General features: G+C 42.9%; 1 long non-coding RNA gene across 1 annotated transcript in view; it reads left to right on the top strand.

Moving 5' to 3' along the window:
• The first annotated feature begins 432 nt into the window (after window positions 1–432).
• Window positions 433–20,787, top strand: part of LOC309335746 — a 31,039-nt gene continuing 10,684 nt past the window's right edge. The window contains exon 1 of the long non-coding RNA XR_014153703.1: window positions 433–708. This is a non-coding gene — a long non-coding RNA (uncharacterized lncRNA). The remainder of the gene's footprint in view (window positions 709–20,787) is intronic.

Raw genomic sequence — 20,787 nt, forward strand, 5'->3', positions numbered from 1 at the left:
TTTACCTTATAACACCTGCTTCTGGGGACGAAGAGCAAATCAATGCAGTGGGGGGCAGGGAGAGAAGCCGTGAAGGTGGTGGCCTAAAAACTAGGTCAAGGCTGTACGATCATCAGTCGCAGCCACCTTGGCAGTAGAGAAAGTTTGCAACTCTTAAAGTGCTGCTTTGCACATTCAGACACATGCATTTCTGAAAATGACTATCACTCCTGGTACCAAATCGCCTGCCTGCCGACTGCGTAATGGATAACCTTTATAATCCCAATCCTTTTCCAACACATTGGTTGACAAGGGCAGCACTAGGCAGTGGGGGCAGATCCAGTTGAACAGTTCCTATCTTGGGCTTGTAGGTCAGATTTTCCGTTACAAACTGGTATCACTTTATCCATCTGAAAGTTTTGTAGAAACTTCTCCCAATGTAACAGAATTAGGATTAGCAAAAATTGCCATTCCCACCATGGAAATCATTCTTAGTTTTCTAAGCACCAGTGGTCAGGTGAGAAGTGTGATTTGGGGTAGGTAGGGTCTGATGAGAGCCAATGTCTAGTAAAGGAAAGGTGGGTCCTCTAGAAATCTCTTAAGTGCTAACTAATAATAGTGACTTTGATCTCATTTTGGAGCGCTGACCCAGGATCTATGGTCCTCTGAGTTCATCGAACTATTTCCAAGCGAATCAGCTTTTGGCTCCAGTGGTATCTATATTCATGGGTAGGGAGTCTCCTTTTTCCAAGCCGTACTTTAATTAGTTCTTTGCATATGCAAATAGGTTCTAAGTCACTTAAGCAGCATACTTGATAGAAATTTCCATTTTTGAACAAGGTCAGCTGGTACCTTCCAATTGTCCAGTGACTCCTGATTATAATGCAAACATTCACCCCCGCCCCATGATATTCCTCCAATTAAAGTTAGCTTTAGGCAATTGTTCTAAGTAGACTCTAAGCTGCTAAGAGAGACTGTCAGAGAGACCTTATTGAAAGAATATTTGGCTCATGGAAACATTTTGTTTAAAATTATTGTCCTTATTTTTTAATAAGACCTTTGCCTGTTGCTTCTAATCCTGAAATAGTCACCTCATGTTGTTTTGGCTGCCCTACATATGCGCAGTAAGCTCACCCTAGCTCTGCTGTAAACATATCTGTTTTTTTGTACCAGTGTTAAGTATCATGGCTTCACCTAAGGAATCCTGGGAATTAGTTTGGTGAGGGTGCTGATAATTCAGTGTTAGATGGCCCTCACGCTTGCAGAGCTACAGTTCCCTGGGAACGGGGAATAGCTATGGCTGTTGTTGTCATCTTGCAAAGAGTCTTTTAGCACCTTAAAGGTTAATCTGTGTTCATATATCTGATAAAGTGGATTCCAGTCCATGAAAGTTTATGCCATAATAATTTTGCTAAATGATTACAAAATTTAAAGGCTTGCAATCTAACAGCCATGATTTAAAAGGGAAAGGGGAAAGCAAAGGAAGCTAATTCACTTACCAGTTCTTGCAAGTTACTTAGCCTCAGCAGTATCACCTGATGTGGACAGGTGGGCCTTCCTGTCTTTAAGTAGAAATACACACCCACAACCCAGCTGCCCTTAGTCCCCTGGCTGATGGCAGAGGACAGAATATGCTTCAACTTCAGCTGGAGATGATTGTCCTTTTCTGGCAGGGAGAGGGCAAGCTAGTGCCTTGTGTCTGCTGCCTGTCTGATCTTCCCCTTGCTGTGAGCTTCTTCCAAGGAGGCAAGAGGCCTGCCCATGGCCCATTAAACCAATTTAAGTCCTTGCCTTCAGTAGCAAGCCCAAATTGCCAAAGACATGATGCCATCGCCCAATGGTAAGTGCTTGGGAAACTGTTCAACTAAAATGAAAACTTTTTTTTTTTTTGTAATTTCCCCTTTCTTTTCATTTCATGTGTGCTATATGATGGCCTTGAGCAATAAAGTCATTAGAATTGTTGCTGAGACAACATTAGGAGTGTTGCAGAAAATGTTGCAGACACTTTCGCTATTGCCAGTTTGAGAGTGACTCAGAAGTGTTTTCTAGTGTACATTGTAGTTTTGGAATCAGGGTAAGAGCTTCAACAAGCACAGAAGGAGGGAAGGAGTGACCAGCTGGAAGAAATGCCCTGCTGACCATCAGTTGCCAAATCATGCAACTGCTTTCTGGTGTGTCCATCTGCATATCCAAGCTTATTTGTTTTCCCACCTCTGGTACTATCTGATTTGAGTTTAGAAAAATATACACCTAATGAATTTATCTGGTGCAAAACTCAAAGGTGTTGCCAAATTTGCAGTGAGGATTTTTGCTTCTAGTGGGAATGTATTTTGCTTCTTTTATTCCTAGCTTGTGATGAGTTCAAACCAGTCCCTGGTTCAAAGAACTGTGGGATACAGTTTTATTAAGCAGATGCAAACAAGGTGTTAAAGGACTTCATGAAAGTCAGTCAGAATTTTGCAGTCTGTTTTTGCATCTACTTACTTGGATTCTCTGAGGTCTCTGAAAAATTTCCATTGATTAAAGGATTTCTCTAGTGCCTAGCATCAGCTCAAATGCAGTCAGCAAGATTTTAGTGCTGGGAATTCCCGAATTAAAAGTTTAAAACTTGAAAATTACCAGTTATTAAAATACAGCAAAATCATTCAAAAATATTGTGACCATCATCAGCATTTTTGCATGATGAAAATGAGAGGTTGACTCGTCCTATAGGAGGTTTAGGTTTTGATTTTTGAAGTTCAAAAATTGAATTAGTCTCCACTTTAGGTTTAATCCAAAGTTGCTTGCAATGTGTAATATCCTGTGAAAGCAAAATACAGTGAATAATTTCTAAAGCAATCTCCTTGCACATCAAATTAAACTTTCCCTGTGTGCCCCTTGAGGCCCCTGCATAACTTGTTTTCATCTCAGCTCATCTTTGACTTCCGTGCTGATTCTCATCATTCCTTTTATTCTTCTCTTGCTGTTTTGCAACCATTTGCAGGCTGTTTGGAAATCTTGGGTTTTGCTCTTTTTCCACAAAAACAAATTTCCAGCGGTGTAGCCCTGTTAGTCTGTTGCAGCAAAAACAATAGACTTGTGGCAGCTTAAAGGCTTTCTGGTCTAATCACTATTAATTATTGTTATATTGAAATAATGATAATATAATAATGAGTGAACTCATTGCTCAATTACGGATTCTTTGGTCGCCAAAAACAGCCCCATTCCTGCACAAAAGGGAGGCAGCAAGGGGACATCAAGGTTTTCGAGGGTACACAAAAAGGTACTGGTCTAGAGTTGCAAACCCACTGAACGTGCCCTGCTGAACATACATAGAGCAGTGGAAACCTAAGCAATATGGGTATCTGTTTCTTGCTCCATCTAGGGATTTTGTATCTGTGGCTAGCTTAAAATCTCTGCCCTTAAATCCATAGATCCTTGGGCATTAGTCATCATTACTCTAAACTACCCTTTTCGATCTCCACAAGATGATTATGTTCTAGCTATAAAAATCGGTGTCTCAGGGGAGCTGAGGGTTTCATTACCCAGCAAACATTCTGATCTTTCTGTTCATTGTATCTGCGGGGTAGCATAGCTTCCCCCACCCCCTGAAAAAATATTTTTCCAGTTTCTTTATTGTTAATGAATTATTACAAAGACCAACTGGTGGGGAGGGGAGAGTTCATTTTCTCAGGTACTGGAGTCTCAATCAAATGAATTTGAAAATGGGTTTTATGAATTGCCCTCAGGGTCAATGGCAAGGGAAGAGTGATGATTACAGATTTTAGACACATGGAAACCAATATTAAAAAAGGAAATAGTTTCCCACAAGAAAACAGTTCACAATATTAGTGTCTCCTGCTGTTAACCCTTTGGCTGTTCAGAGCTAGGCAACCTGCAGTAAGTTTTGTGACGTTCCTTACCCTAGATGGCTCTGTCTCTTGTAGATGGTGGAATAAGTGCTGTACATACTTAAAAGATGGAATTGGCCACAGCAGGATGTTGCAAGGGCCACCAGTTTAGATATCTTCAAAAGTGATTGAACAAATTCATGGAGGGTTAAGTTACCAGTAGCGTTATATGTGATGGCTATATGCCAGTGGTGGCGAACCTATGGCACGGGTGCCAGAGTGAGCCATGCAGAGCCCTCTCTGTTGGCACACGCCATCACGCCAGCAATGCCGTTGTTTGGGGTTTTCAAATTGGGCAGCCGCTTCCCCCCATGCCATCTCGTGAGTAAACTGCTCACTCCCCGCTGGCAGCAGCTTAGAGGCAGTTTATCTCCCCAAAGCAGCTGTATTCCTGCCTCCCCGTCCGTCCCCCCCGACATTGGTGGGATTTTTTGCAGCCAGCAGGTTGTAGTTTGTGTGATTGGTGGGTTTGTCAAGGGTTTTCGTTGACTGGTTGCTGCCTGTGATTCTTGAAACTGTGTTGTTTCTGCTCCAGAGAAAGTGTTTATAATGCTTGTGAGTGTTTCTCTCCCCCCCCCCAAAAAAACACCTGTGATCCAAGCCACTCAAAAAAGCTCTGCTAGTCTTGGTAATCCCCCCAAAAAACTCTGGGCAATGCCCCCACAAAAGCTCTATGTGTTGTTTCTGCTCCACATGCCATAGGAAGCATTTGTAATTCATGTGAGTGTTTTTCTCCGCCCAAAAAAAATACAACTGTATTTTGTAGCCCCCCCCCCGCCCCGCCCCAAAAAGATCTGCAAGTCTTGGCAATCCCCCCCAAAAAAACTCTGGGCAATGCCCCCCCCAAAAAGCTCAACAACTCGGGGCAGCCCTACCCCAGCTCATTTTCTTATGGTATATTAATTATTATCCCATATTTAATTGCCAGGTTGGCACTTTGTGATAAATTAGTAGGTTTGGGATTGCAGTTTGGGCATTCGGTCTCCAAAAGGTTCGCCACCACTGCTATATGCTATCTCCAGACTTCTGAATACCAGTTCCTGAGAAACTACATGGGAGAGGGCTGTTGCTCTCACATCCTGCTTGTGGGCTTTCCAAAGGCATTTGGATGACCAATGTAGAAAACAGGATTCTAGTCTAGATAGCTCTTTGGTCTAATCCTGTCAGACTCTTCTTTTGAGCAACAACCTGCTCTTCATAGTCCTAGCCAGCCTGGTTCTTCCATCAACCTGCAGAGTGGAGACCAGTTGAGGATATTTCAAATATTTACTTTCTGGCCAGTTTGCTAAGAGGAAGAACACTTACGGATCTCTAGCGACAGCTCTAGGAATATGTGCTTGGTGAAACAAATCCAGATTTATTTGTTTATTAAGAGTATTTTTATACCACTTTTCAGGAGGACCTCACAAAACTGCTTGCATTAGGTTATTACAACAATAAGCACCATTAGAAAAGAAAAGACAACATGTTTTCTTAGGAAAAGCTCTCCTTGCTTCTTCTCCCTTCTCCCCAGGGCAAGATGGTTCTTCAGATAGACCCATCTTTCCCCACCTAAAATAAAATGTGGTTTGAATGTTAGTAGCCACATTCTTGTGCTCAAGAAACCAAGTGTTTTAAAATTTATTTTATTAATTCAGGTTTTTTCTTGTTTTTTCTTTATTTGCCAAGCTATTAGTTTCCCTGGCTTCTTAGCCTGTTCAAATTGCTTCTGTTCCAAATATTTAATTTCCCATTGTGTTTCCTAACTTAATGTCCTATTTCACTATCTCTTTTCGTGGGGAATTTATTAATTCTTTTTCTTTTCTTTTGATTTCTTGTAAGATTTCTTGTTTCTTCGGCTCTCTTTATCTTTCTTTGGTACACACCTTACGGTATAAAAAAGCCCCATATTACCACTTTACTCGCTTCCCAAACCACCTGTTCTTTGCTTTTTTGATGCACTGTCAGCATTGCCAGAAGCATTTTCTCTTTTATTTGTTTAATTTATTTTTAATTGACACCATTATAGCACACTATTCTCTTTGCCTTATTTCCTTTTGATAATTTGGCAGAAAGATAGGGTGGACTCTGCTCCCTTAAAAGCTGCATGTTTTCTGCGCTGCATAAATGGAAGCACTGTGTTACGACACCTGGTGTCCTATGAAGTGTGTGTTTTCCTTTGAAAGTACCCTAAGCATCAGCCACCTGTGGGTTCTTTGCTTCTAGCCTTTAATGCCTGACTCAGCTGAGCCATTGTTAAGCAGGTTGTAATAAATATAGCATGTCTCTGAGTTCTTTCTCCCTCCTCCCCACCAACAAAATAAACCTCTTTTTAAAAAAGATTGCCTTGAATTCCCTCACTGCTTGGGAGAGGGGTGTGTGTGGAACAGGATAATCCCCTTTCTCCTTAAGGCAGGGATGGGGAACCAGTGGGCATCCAGATGTTGCTGGATTGACTGTGGTCAATAGCTAAAAGATGCTGGAAGACAACAACATCTGGAGTACCACTGCTTCCCCATTGCTGCCTTAAGTGATTGAGGAGTTTTGAAGCAAGATTCGCTTGAGAGTCAAACCTGGTTTTGCATCCCAAATAGGATTTGTGTTAGGTAGCTAAATGCTTCTCAAACCCCTACATTTGTGAATGTGTGGATTGTCCTTAGCGACTACAGCTCTCTCCCCCCCTAGCCTCAGAGGAGGACAAAAATCCCAAGCACAGACCAAGCAGGCTGTATCTCAGGCATCAGATAAAAGCCCGTCTTCGAAGATCCTTTTATAAATGTGTGCGCTCAGTTTCCTAATTAACAGAGTTCCAAGCTTGCTTTTCAAGTCTGTCTTTTCCCAGTAGTGCTGGATGTCAAAGTGTAAGTAAAGTTGTTGTGTGTGGAGTTTTTTTAAAAAAGGAACTTTTCCAGCAGTTCTTGATTCGGTATGACAGAGGGTAGCAGGAGTTATTCCATGACAGGCACGGCTGCTGCATTTCTGATGCTGCTCCTTTTAGAAGAGAGCTGGTTAGGGTTGCAATATTTATCACATTTCGCAGTGGCTCCTGTTTTTGTTCTTCCTTGATACATCTGCCTTGCTGTTTGACTTTGGGAAACTCACTTACCCTCTTCATGCCATCTGTGAGGTGTCTGATAATAATACCTTCCATGCAGGGGTGCTGAGAGGCTTAATTAATGTTTTCAGAGCATGGCATGTGAGCGTTTATTTTTTAAGAAGCTCTGTGGAAGGGCAGCAAGTGATTGTCAGTAAAAGGATAGCATATGTCATGGTGTCCGATGCTCCCCTGTTTAAGAGTGGCTGCTAGAATGTGTCACCCAGCGAGTGTGGCTTAAAACGGGAAAACCTCCTTATGTGCCGCTTGGACTCTGAGCTGCTTCCACAGTGGTTTGGGGGTGATAGTTGGAATTTGCACAAGACAGTTTGAGCCCCTTGTTTCTTCTTAGAAACAGGAACCTAGAAGAGGAAAAATCAAATCTAGAACAGAGTCCTGCTTTGGACTTCTGTGATTCTAAAGTCACAAAAGGCTTTTCAGCGTGTTCCCATTTTCCTAAACTTCCTGGGACCTCTGAAGTTCCAGGGATCCCTGTTGGCAGCTGTATGTTGATCCTGAACAGCGTTTCTCCCAGAAACATATGGATGATCCCTTTCTCTTTCTCTAAAAAAGAGCTGATGTCATTTGAGCATAATTTGAAAGAGGTCTCAGAGGAGCCAGAATGAGGTATCAAGGGAGCTGGTTCAATAGTACACCGCAACCTTACCTAGGTTAACATTTCCAGATTAGGGAGTCTTTTTTCTTAAGCATGAAAGAGAGAGCTATCTCTGGAGAAAATTCCGCACCAGATCCATGTGCACTTCCCTCCTTCCTTCCCTCTTCATTATTTTCTTAGCTGGGACAGAAAATTGCTTGCTCCTTATCAATGCTAAGGTCACATGCCCCCAATCTGTCAGTGTTATGGGCCTGGCCAATCAGAAGCTCTTAGCAGGACTGATGCAATGATGCAATGGACTGGTATTAAGCAAGCATTTCTCCAGGTTGGCTGATTGCAAGCGCTGCAGGGTGCAGGTGGGGTGCTCATCCAGAACAGAATGGTGCTACGCTTGGGCTGAGCAAGGCACTGGGTTGTGGGCGAATATATTTGCAGCAGGGGAAAGACTTTGCCTCTGCCTCCGTATTCTGCCATCCGGCTGATTAGCTTAGAAATTCAAGCAGAGGAGATATCAGAAGACCTTTTGAAGTTAAATTGTCTGGGTTTGCCCTCTTGACTCTTGGGACTATCAGCCATAGGAGGGAGACTGTCATTTCTGCATATCTCATTCTGCAATACTCTCGTTTTTTAATTTAACTCTTCAGTCGCTTTCAGTGCTGGTGTTTTTAGTTCTAGAAGAGAAGATTTGTGTGGCACAGGGAGCTTTCCTGCAAGGAAACACCACAAACAGACTCATCTGGCTCTCTTAATAGGAACAAAGAGGTCACAAAGCTCATATAGACTAATCCCTAACCTAATCCCCAAACTGGTCTCATTAGCTTAGCTCTGACTTGATCAAACTCACTCTCGGATATTGTGAAGATGTCTGTGTGTTTTGATTCTAGGGATGGGGCAAGAATTCAAAGCAAAGTCTATAACTCTGTGACTGTCCTCTCGCCTACTTCAATTGTTGCAAGCAGAATTTGAAGTGGGCACGTTGCCCATCTTGAGCAGAGCCATGCCTCAATTCTGTTCACGTTCCAGAGCCTTTCAGTTACGCTGTGCTGCAAATCAGTGGAGAGGACATCTCCATCAGTGTACATAAGGGATGATTTAAGTGCTGCTGCTGGGGGAACTGCTGGGGGGGGGGAAAGGAGGAGTCAACTCACATGGGGGATCCTTATACTTGCAGACTGGAATATCCACCCCATTGTACTTTTTGTGGGGCAGAGTTGTTTGATTACCTTTAATAGCTGAAGGGCTTTTGCAAGTATTTAAAATGAACATTCACTGGGAAAAGTGATAGTTCTGAGCTTAACGTTGGGGGCAGGGGGTGTTCACACACCCCTAGATTTTGTCTCCTTTCTTACTCAAATCTTAAAATGCAGGTAGGGGAAAATATACCAGGTGAAATAATCCATCATATCTGCCCCATGCAAGATACTTTACATGCATCCATGGTAAGCCAGCCAGTCAGTCTCTTTCTCTCCCCCCCCCCCCCGGTGTGTCCATAGATGAGTGTTTTTCTGTTATGCCATACTAACTAAGGATGGGGGATAAGTTCAATTAAATTCACATTTAAAGCCACATCTATCAAATTTGCACTTTCTGAAACAACACAAGAACCAAAACTCAGGCATCCTTCAAAATTTACACTTTCCCAAATTCTGTGATGCAGTTCTCCAGCCAGTGTTCACAAAAATGCATATCTTAGGGGAAAGGGTGCATAAAAACAAACATATGAGTGAAAATAACATATAAAAATGCATTGATTGGTTTGTGTTGCTTGATAAAATGTGTACGTTAGTCAAAGCTGCATACAAACATTTCTTCCTTAGGAGAAATTCACACTGAAAGGAGGATTTAAAAAAAAAAAAAAAAAACCCACACAATTTCAAATTGCTGGAGGAATGTGGAGAACTGAATTTACCATTGGAAAAATGAGAAACTGAGAAAACTGAAACTGGCAGCTCCTCCCATCCTAATATTTACCCAGCTCATCTTCATCTGCAAAGGCAGGGTAGGAGCCAGGAGAGGAAGAGATGGTTTTAGCAGGAGCTGGAAAGAAGACAAAGGGGTGGGAGGGGGGGTAGCAAAAAGCATGTTGAAGCAGGAGGGCTCCAAAGGGGTGGAAATGGGAGGGAGGGAGAGCTGGCATCCAAGAGGGACCCAGATGCCTTAGATAGGATGTAGGTTTGACTGCTCTGGAGAGTGAAGGGACAGGAAAAGAACGCAAACTCCCTTCCGCTGGTGCAGTGAGAGGGAGGAGAATGATGCATTACCCAGGAGATATGGGGAAACGAAATGGGAAGGCATATCCTGAAGCACTTTCTGTACATGATGACATCTGGTAAATGTGAGTGATGCAAAGTTGCTGCACTGTGCTAATGACATTGTTAGTGCTTCTAGTCGAGTGGGTCTTTCTGTTCTTGTGCAAATGGCAAGAGTCCTCAAAAGCTGCCTTACGTTTTTGCTGCCTCTTTACTTCTGCAGTCGCTTCTGCAAGTGCAGGTCAGGTGCACCCATTCTTTTTTTTCAAAAAGCAACATCCCAACACCTTCCTCATCAAACAACGCTGCTCTCATAAATAGCAGAGCCCTTTGAACACCAGGCTGTCTCTATGACTCACTTCTACAAAGCTGCCTGCATGTTTAAGAGGTGTGGTATGCCCCATAATGCCCATAAATCTGGGGAAAGGAAAAGCGGTTGGCATCTTCTAGAACTGAATTATTACTACAACAATTAAATGACAGGCTGCATGTTGATGCACACAGAGGTAGCCAGTGTGGTGAGGGGGCAGCACACTGAAACTGGGCCAGAAGGTCAAGATTTTGGTTTTCACCTTAGTTACTGATTCATCAATTTATATAAGATACAGTGGTACCTCGGGTTACATACGCTTCAGGTTACAGACGCTTCAGGTTACAGACTCCGCTAACCCAGAAATAGTACCTCGGTTTAAAAACTTTGCTTCAGGATGAGAACAGAAATCATGCTCCGGTGGTGCGGCGCAGCGGCAGCGGGAGGCCCCATTAGCTAAAGTGGTGCTTCAGGTTAAGAACAGTTACAAGTTAAGAACAGACCTCCGGAACAAATTAAGTTCTTAACCCGAGGTACCACTATATTCCTGCAGCACATCTGAGTTTTCAAGTGGTGAAATTTCAGGGTTGCAAACTGGTGATGGGACAACACTCTCTTATCAGTAGTGTGTGAAAGTACAAAGGTGATTTAAGCCCTACTTGTGGGAAAACTGCTGCAGTGGTGGGGTGAGTCCACCCACATAAGGGACCCTGATGTTGCAATGGTGTTTCCCCCCACCCCACCACGGGCTGATAGATTTATGATCATTGCTTGTTGGTAGCGAATGCTTGGTGGCATTTCGACAGACCAAATTAACTGCATGATTATATGTGCAGGAAACCCATTATGGAAACCAGAAAAGGTTACAGCTGGGGAGGTGGTTATGGGCAGGTGAGCTTTCTTTAATCAAGGCATTTTCTACTGCAGTTTGCTTGGTTTTACATTCCCAAGCTCACTTTCCGAAGTGAGCAAAACCGGTGCCTGCCTTATGACAAGCATTTTGTTTCCAGCACCACATTTCTTTAATTTGATTGTGATGAATGTCTCTGGCCCAATTTCATTTTTCAAATACGCCTTTCTCCCCCCATTCCTTGTGACAGGCCAGTTTATAATAATTGAGGTTATGAGATGTTCTTCCACCACCTTCCCCAACTGCAGGAGTGAGGGGGGAGAGAGGAAAGTGCTGCAACAACTTGCATGTTTATTGGCAGAGCTGGAGAGTACCATCTCCACCCCCCTCTCGCCATCCCCCAAACTCTCATCTATTTCACTCAAACACTTACAAGTGAAGATTGACTTCCATTTGCTTTTCTGCTGGGGTTATAATGACAATGGCAGCTGTGCTTCGGGGCTCCTTGGAGAGATTCTCCTGAAAGTCTGGTTTGACACGGCAGGTTCAGACAGACCAGCCACGGCAGACTATTGCATCTAAAACTTGCTGGTGCCAGAGGGTGGTAGCAGAGAATCCTTGTAGCAAGTGAGCTTAGAAAGCTCTCTCTCTGTGTCTCATCTGTTGGAGAGCTTCCACTACAGGTGCATGCGCAAACTGGTGGCAAATTCTGCTCTGCAAATTCCACAACACAATTTTGCAACAAGGAAAGTCAAATTGTGCATACTAGAATATATTATGAAAGTGGAAGGAAGTGAGTATTTTTGATACTGCAGCTGCAAGAGGGGTTTGCTTTAGCAGATCCCTTGTTGAGGAAGAACAGAAAATAACCAGTCTGGTTACCAGCTGTGACTGCTTTCTGAAAATTAGAAATCTTTTACGTTCAGTATATCTCTCCAGAGTTGTCCACTTAAAATGCCTGGATGTGAATTGCGGCTTCCCTGGGAGTTAAACTGCTTTGGCAGAAGATGATAAATTCCAGCAGGGGTAGCATGATGGTAGACTTGTGGCACTTTAAAAAGGAAGTAATATATACCTCTATAAGGTTTTGATTGCAAGCGTTCTTTAAAATATTCTAAGATGCAGGGCATGTGTGCAGATTGCCATTAGGGTGCATAGTTTGTTAGAGGTGCTGGGAATTGTAGCTCTGTGGAGGTAGACTACAGTTCCCAGGATTCTATGGGGAAAGTCCTGTGCTTTTAAATGTATGGTGCATCCAGTCTGGGTCAAACCTTCCACTCATCTTGCTCTACATTCTGGTCTGTTGGCTGTAGATCTCACTCCAGCTCTGGGAAAGTGGCCCTTGGCTCACATAACTGCCTGACAGATATGCTCAAATAAGTATTACCATTATCATACACTGGCAAAGACAGGAGGAATGGGAAATAAGTTTCTACAAGGTATGCAAAGAAGCCCAGCCCCCCATTTTGGGGTCTTCACGCCCTTGCTGCCACAGCGGGCCTGTTGTCTTCCTAAATGCAAAAGGTGGGGGGAGCCCCAAAAAACATAATGAGCAATATGCACCCCTCCCCCTGCTCCATTTGAGAAGAGGCTGTGTGATGGAAAGGACCATTTCCCCACTCCCTGCCAGAATGCACAGCCATTGGGTTGCAGCTAGGGGCAGCAGTGCATTGCTATCTCTAGAGTTCAGGCTCTCAGCCCCTGACTCTGGGCTGATGCCCAGGAATTAAATACTGTTCTGTTTTGCACTGCTGCCGTTTCTGAGCTGAACAGCGCCCGTATGCTGCAGGTGGTCACTTGCACTGAGCTGGTGGCAAAACTGATCCTCACAGCATCTAAGCCCGGGAGACATAAAACATACTTTCGAGACTCATTTGGAAGTAACCTACAGATGCAACAACAAGAAGTCCTGTTGATTCATAGAATCATGGAATTGTAGAGTTGGAAGGGACCCTGAGGATCAGCTAGTCCAACCCTCTGCAATGCAGGAATATGCAGTTGTCCCATACGGGAATCAAACCTGCAACCTTGGCATTATCGGTACCTCACACTATCCAACTGAGCTATCCAGGGCCTTTGCTTTGAGCTGAGAAGAGCAATAAGAGAACTCCTGCATTGCAGGGGGTTGAACTAGATGACTCTTGAGGTCCCTTCCAGTTCTATGATTCTATGAAATGCATTGTTTCCCTTTAATTTCACTATCCTGACAGGTCAGTTTCTGGCTTTGATTCTGAAGGGCAGCAAGCAACATGTGTGGTTTGTAGATCTTCCTGCTCTTTCTCTTCTCTCTCCCCACCCCCATGTCTTTTGGAGTAAAATAAAATGCAGGGCTGATTCAGAAACAGTTCCATTGATCACCTCTCTGTTGATTATATTCTCCCGAGTTTATGATATTATCACACATTTGACACTGGCTACCAATTGGCCTAATGTACGACCAATTTTGTGCCATCTGTACTCAGTCGTCATGTCAATTTCAGTGAGTGAATGTCAGTTATCATCTGCAGACTCTGGATGATACTGCAGACTCTCTCCCCACCCCACCCCATTGCTGTCTTACAGCATATTTGCTTTGATTATTGAACATACTTGCTTCTCTGAACGCTCGCACATTGTGTCTTTGGAGCTGAGTATCATCCCACCCTGCTCTTTGAGGTCCTTGGTGTAGATATCTATCCAGCTTTGCCATGCTGGTAACTAGGTAGAGATACTGAGTTATCAGCTCAGCCAATCTGCCCCCTGCCAGGCCAGGACAGAATCTGCGATAGAAGATGCATTAAGAAGCACTTCAGCCAAGCAAGTACTTAACTTTAAGCACATGATTGGAACTCTTTTTCATCTAGAGGATTTGAGCATGAGTTTAAGTGCTTTGCAGCATCAGAGCAAGGGAATCTCATGCCTGCAACGTACTTTCAAGTGCTAATACTAGATCAAGGACACCGGTATTGAGTTGATGATGCTGTCCTTCATCTCCACCATCAGGGCCACCTCCTAAGTTCCTGAGTCAGTCATCTTCTCTGACCTAGAAAACATCCAGCCCTCCCTGGCTTTTCAAAAACTGGAAGATGTCATTGCATATTATTTGCCTGCTTTATTTATAAAGCCCCCATCTGCCTCACCCTCTCTGCGATGCTCTGGAAGGTGGCATATGAGCAATTAAAACAAAATTGTGCTGATGAATAAAGAACAATTAAGCCATCAGGCTGCGAAGCCAAATGTCACCATGATGGCGGAAGTGCCTTTTGAGATATTTGGCTGTGGGGGGAGAGGAGGAGATGGCAGAGGAGAGTGCATTGCGTTGGGAGAGATGAACTCCTGCTCTGAGCAGCCAGTGCAAGGAGTGACAGCAGGCTGCCCAAGCTTATCCAGGGCTGGGATCCTTGGAAGAATAAGATTGCCAAGAACAGATCTCGAGAGGGCTCCTTTTAAGAGAGGCAGAGAAGGGGAAACACAAGTCTGCTGCCACTTTTTAAAAGCAGTGGAGCCTCCCAGGGGTGGCAACATTAAGGAAGCAGACCCTTATGTGAAAATGCAGTGTCAAGAAAGCATTCACAAACAGTAGGTTTTGATTTGGCAACTGTGCTTGATCCCTAGATTGGAATATAATGGGGCTTAATCTCAACATCTGAAGCAGGCTGAAGGTTGCCAAGTGCAAAAAGAAGCAGCAGCTAGGGCTCCTCTAACCTGAATAGCTGTTGTAGGACCAGAATTTCAGCACGTGTGGCTTATTGTGCAAAAATGAGAGAGGCTGCACCTGCTAAAATTTCTGCTTCTGCACAGCTCATGAAGGCAGTGGAACCCTGTTGTCCTTGACAGTTGGTCACCCTGTTTGGAACAGCTGCTGGCCTCCTTCCTCCAGTGCTTTTCCTCATCTCTGCTGGCTTCATCAAACCCAGAACATCTCTTATGGTAGATAAAAGGTGTGGAGTGCATGCATGAAGCCCTGATTTAGCCATTATACCAGGTGGCAGTGAGAGATTTTACTTTCTTGGGCTACATGATCACTGCAGATGGTGACAGCAGTCATGAAATTAAAAGACGCCTGCTTCTTGGGAGAAAAGCAATGACAAACCTAGACAGCATCCTAAAAAGCAGAGACATCACCTTGCCGACAAAGGTCCGTATAGTTAAAGCTATGGTTTCCCCCGTAGTGATGTATTAAAGCGAGAGCTGGACCATAAAGAAGGCTGATCGCTGAAAAATTGATGCTTTTGAATTATGGTGCTGGAGGAGACTCTTGAGAGTCCCATGGACTGCAAGACGATCAAACCTATCCATTCTTAAGGAAATCAGCCCTGAGTTCTCACTGGAAGGACAGATCCTGAAGCTGAGACTCCAATACTTTGGCCACCTCATGAGAAGAGAAGACTCCCTGGAAAAGATCCTGATGTTGGGAAAGATTGAGGGCACAAGGAGAAGGGGACGACAGAAGACGAGATGGTTGGATAGTGTTCTCGAAGCTACCAACATGAGTTTGACCAAGCTGCGGGAGGCAGTGGAAGACTGGAGTGCCTGGCGTGCTCTGGTCCATGGGGTCACGAAGAGTCAGACATGACTAAACGACTAAACAACAACAACCAGACAGGTGCTGTGACTAATTGCTGCTATCGTCTTTGGACCTAGCAAGCAGGATCAATGCAGAAGGCATAATCAAACAGCCCTGCAGTGCCTCTTTCTACGGGAATCTATTCCACCTCCACCACCCACATTGTGAAACCAGCCACAGAGGAAGCTTGTGCATGGACAAGCTTCCCATAGGCTCCTTTCAGAGTGCCCTCACCAGCATGTAACCAAACGATGGTTTAGCAGGAATGAGCACGCCTGCCAGTCCACAGTGAGAAAGCTGCTTTTCTCTTCTCCCCCTGTGGCTGCTGCCAGGCTACTGGGCTACAAACCAAGAACAGTTCTTGGTTATGCCTCACGGTTTGTTTGGAGTGAGACAAACCATGAGCCCGGGTTCGGATGTTAACCCTTCACCAAAACAATGTGGTGGCAGCAGGGGAGAGGAAGAGCAAAGCAGCCATGATTTTTTTTTTTGCTGAGCACTGTGCACTTGTTCGTTCACACCATGCCATAGTGTTACATGCAAACCAGGTCACTGAGAGACCAAAGCTTGTCCAAAGCTGTTTGCTCCATTGCTTGAGCTCCTTTTGCATTCTGGGAAGGGATCTTGGTGAGTTAGTAGCATCAATAGAGGTGCAAGCAGGACTTGTTTCTCCCTTTTTGGACCTTATCTTACAGCAAGCTGGATTTTGTATTCCAGATTTTGCAGTCCTTCCTGAGCTGCATGGCAGGATTTGGGCCTTTGTTTGCTTTATATTTGGAATTTGGGGTTTTTTTAAAATAAAAAATAAAAATACAAGGGCCATGAGTTTGTGTGCTTCCCCCACCCTTTTTGGGTAATGATTTTCTTTGTCTGTGACAGAATGATGGATTAGAGCACAAACCAAAAATATAGTGGACATTTGTAAGTGTTTCACCGGCAGATTAGATTTTATTTTCAGTTCCCTAGCATGTTACTATAGTAGAACATGCACAAAGATTATGAGAAATAAAAGCAGTGTTGTAGCAGTAATACTATGAAGGGTTTGTTGTTGCTGCTATTTCTGAATACATTCAGATTATTTCTTTTATTAAGAAATGGTTACCATCCTAAGCCTCCTTCACTTTTCAGATTGCAGGTGGGCTATTACTGACAAATACTGTGACACGGACAGAAGCCTCCCTACTGTGTCTCTGAGTCATAGACAGTTATGACAAGATACAGGCAGCCAACTTTAGGAAAGGACAAGGAAGTACCCCTACCCTGGTTGCAGGAGTGCCAGCTTGGCCCCACAACTGTGGTTGCCCAGGGCCATGGGTACATGCAGCATGCATGGCCCTGGCACCAAAATTTGTGGGTGCCCGGCCCCTTCATGGGGAATTTGGTGGGTGCTCAGGCACCCAGGGAGTTGGCACCTATGCCTAATGGTCCTCTTGCCTGTGAGATATATCATCTGAACAACCAAGGCTCTACTCCCACTGACCCAGGTGTTTAAGAGGGACTACAAAGGGGCTTCTTCCTTCAGAGTGCTAGGCATCTACAGGATCATGCTGTAATTCTGGCAACACAAGTTGCTGCCTGACTTCTCAGTGGATCAAATGCTTCTAGGCTGGCGGAGGAAACACCTTGATCCCCTTCAGGATAAACACACGAGATAATTACTGTACTGAATATTATGGGAGCCAGGGACCAAAACATGTGATATGCACAGACCCAGAAGTGCCTTGTTAAGAGTAGGTGGTTCCCACGTTTCAACTTCTTTCAGAAGACAGCTCTCTGAAAGCTGCTTTCCCCCTTTACAAAGAGATCAAATGCCTCCCACTCTGTCATCCTCAACTCTTATTCCCCCAAGGCTCCCTTGCTCTCAATATTATCCCTGGGCAGAGCTTTTGAGTGGCACAAGGGAATAAGCTATTTCCCAATGAAATGACACTTCCACATGGTTTAATTTGCAGCCAAGCCTGTTGATCTGCCCTGCTCAGTGTTTATTAGCATTTCAGAAAGCTGGCTGCGCTGCTACAATCTACTATTTTTATTTTATGTATTTATTTTTGTTTCTCAGGAAACTTTGTTCCAGTTTTATCTTCCGCATCCTGCTATGCACAAAATCAGGTTGCCTACAAGATTTCAGAATGAGAATTGTCCAGTTGGAAGGGACCCCAAGGATCATCTAGTCCAACCCCCTTCAGTGCAGGAATTTGAAGTGGATCATACATGACTGCTGGCCATCCAACCTCTGTCTAAACACCTCCAAGGAAGGAGCGTGCCCCGCCTCCCAAGGGAGTCTGCTCCACTTTTTTTTTTATAATAGATATTTATTAAATTTTCCAGTTTAGTACAAAAAACAAAAATACAAAAATACACAATCAAAAAAAGAAAAGAGAAAAAACAAATCAAAACAAAACAGATATAGTTTCCACAACTTATTTCTGTTACCTTGTTTCTCGAACCTCCTCTTACCTCCCCCTTTTGTATTCCAGTTCGAATCTTAATTCAGCAAATCCTTATTATAACTTATTTATAACTTATTTTAGCTTATTACTCCACTTTTACTTTACAGCTGGTAACCACTTAATTTCTGTCCAACAACATTCTAACATTCATTAATTTTGCAATATTTCTGCAAATAATCTTTAAATTTCCTCCAATCATCTTCCGCCGACTCTTTTCCCTGGTCTCGGATTCTGCCGGTCATTTCTGCCAGTCCCGTATAGTCAATCATCTTCATCTGCCATTCTTCCAGAGTGGGTAGATCTTATGTCTTCCAATGTTTCGCAATCAGTATTCTTGCTGCTGTTGTTGCATACATAAAAAAGGTTCTGTCCTTCTTTGGCACCAATTGGCCGACCATGCCCAGAAGAAAGGCCTCTGGTTTCTTCAGGAAAGTGTACTTAAGTACTTTTTTCATTTTTTTTTATAATAATTTTTATTAATTTTCCAATTTTAAGACAAAACAATGCCAACATACAAACATCGACAGATACAAACAAACACACAAATGTAATTTCTTAACCTCATTTTCATAAGCCTCCTTTCTCGGACTTCCCCATACCTCACCCTTTTTGCATCCTTATTTTAAAGTTTTTCAGCAACCCTTTTTGCCAATTAAATTTAAACTTATTATCTTTCTCAATTTCTCCTTAAATCATCAAACAATTTCAGCTGTAATTCTGCATCTTCCTTCCCCTTGACATTTTAGCACTTCTCAATTTTGTAACAGTCCTTAAGATATACTTTAAACTTCTTCCAGTCCTCCTCCACCGTCTCTTTCTCTTGGTCACGGATTCTGCCAGTCATTTCCGCCAGTCCCATAAAGTCGATCACTTTCGTCTGCCATTCTTCCAGTGTGGGTAGTTCTTGTGTCTTCCAATACTTTGCTAGAAGGATCCTTGCTGCTGTAGTGGCGTACATAAAAAAAGTCTTGTCCTTCTTTGACACCAGTTGGCTGACCATGCCCAAGAGAAATGCCTCTGGTTTCTTATGAAAAGTACATTTAAGTACCTTCTTAATTTCATTATAAATCATTTCCCAAAAGGCTTTAATCTTTGGGCAGGTCCACCAAAGGTGAAAGAAGGTGCCTTCAGTCTCGTTACATTTCCAACATTTATTATTGGGCAAATGATAAATCTTCGCAAGCTTGACTGGGGTCATGTACCACCTATAAATCATTTTCATAATATTTTCTCTTAGGGCATTACATGCCGTAAATTTAATACTGGTGGTCCATAACTGTTCCCAGTCAGCAAACATAATGTCAGCAAACATAATGTCCTGTGCCCATTTAATCATAGCTGACTTGACTGTCTCATCTATTGTATTCCACCTCAGCAACAGATTATACATTCTTGATAAATTCTTAGTATTGGGTTCTAACAATTCTGTTTCTAATTTCGATTTCTCCACCTGGAAGCCAATTTTCCTGTCTTGTTTGAAAGTCTCCATTATTTGGTAGTAATGGAGCCAGTCTCGTACCTTGGACTTTATTTTCTCAAAACTCTGTAATTTGAATTTGCCACTTTCTTGTTCTAAAATTTCAAAATATTTTGGCCATTTAGATTCCATATTAAGTTTCTTCACCCCCTTAGCCTCCATTGGTGATAACCACCTAGGAGTTTTATTTTCCAACAAATCCTTATATCGAATCCAAACATTGTATAATGCTTTCCTAACAATATGGTTTTTGAAACCCTTGTGAGCTTTAACCTTGTCATACCATATATATGCATGCCATCCAAACCTATTGTCGAATCCTTCCAAGTCCAAAATGTCTGCATTCTCAAGAAGTAGCCAATCTTTTAACCAGCAGAAAGCTGCCGATTCATAGTACAGTCTTAAGTCCGGCAGGGCAAACCCCCCTCTTTCTTTTGCATCAGTAAGTATCTTGAATTTTATTCTGGGCTTTTTGCCCTGCCAGACAAATTTAGATATATCTTTCTGCCACTTCTTGAAACAATCTAATTTATCCACAATTTGTAATGTCTGAAACAAAAATAACATTCTAGGCAATACGTTCATTTTGATCACTGCAATTCGGCCTAACAAGGAAAGCTTCAAGTTCGACCATATTTCTAGATCTTTCTTTACCTCTGTCCAACATTTGTCATAGTTGTCTTTAAATAAATTCACATTTTTAGATGTCATGTTAATCCCCAAATATTTTACTTTCTTTACCACCATTAACCCAGTTTCATTTTGAAAACTCTCTCTTTCAAAATTTGTTAATTTTTTTCCCAAAACTCTAGTTTTTTGTTTGTTCAACTTAAATCCTGCCACCTGACCAAAGACTTGAATTAACTCTAAAACTCTTTTTGTGCTAGTGTCTGGCTCTTGTAAAGTCAATACTAAATCATCTGCAAATGCCTTCAATTTATAATGTTTGGCTCCGACCTGAACTCCTTTTACCAGCTGATCCCCCCTGATCATATTCAACAAAACCTCCAGGACTGATATAAAAAGTAATGGGATATTGGGCACCCCTGCCGTGTCCCTTTTTCTATAGAAAGTTCATAATATTATGTCCAACGTCTTGTGCCCATTTAATCATAGCAGACTTCACAGTTTCATCCTGGGTGTTCCATTTCAACAGCAAGTTATACATCTTAGACAGATTCTTAGTTTTAGGTTCTAACAATTCTGTTTCTAATTTCGATTTTTCCACCTGGAATCCGATTTTTTTGTCCATTTTATATACCTCCATTATCTGATAATAGTGAAGCCAATCTCGTACTTTACTCTTTAATTTCTCAAAACTCTGCAATTTCCATTTGCCTCCCTCTT

Source organism: Podarcis erhardii (genome assembly GCF_964252035.2).
Source record: "Podarcis erhardii genome assembly, chromosome: 2".
NCBI lineage: Eukaryota > Metazoa > Chordata > Lepidosauria > Squamata > Lacertidae > Podarcis > Podarcis erhardii.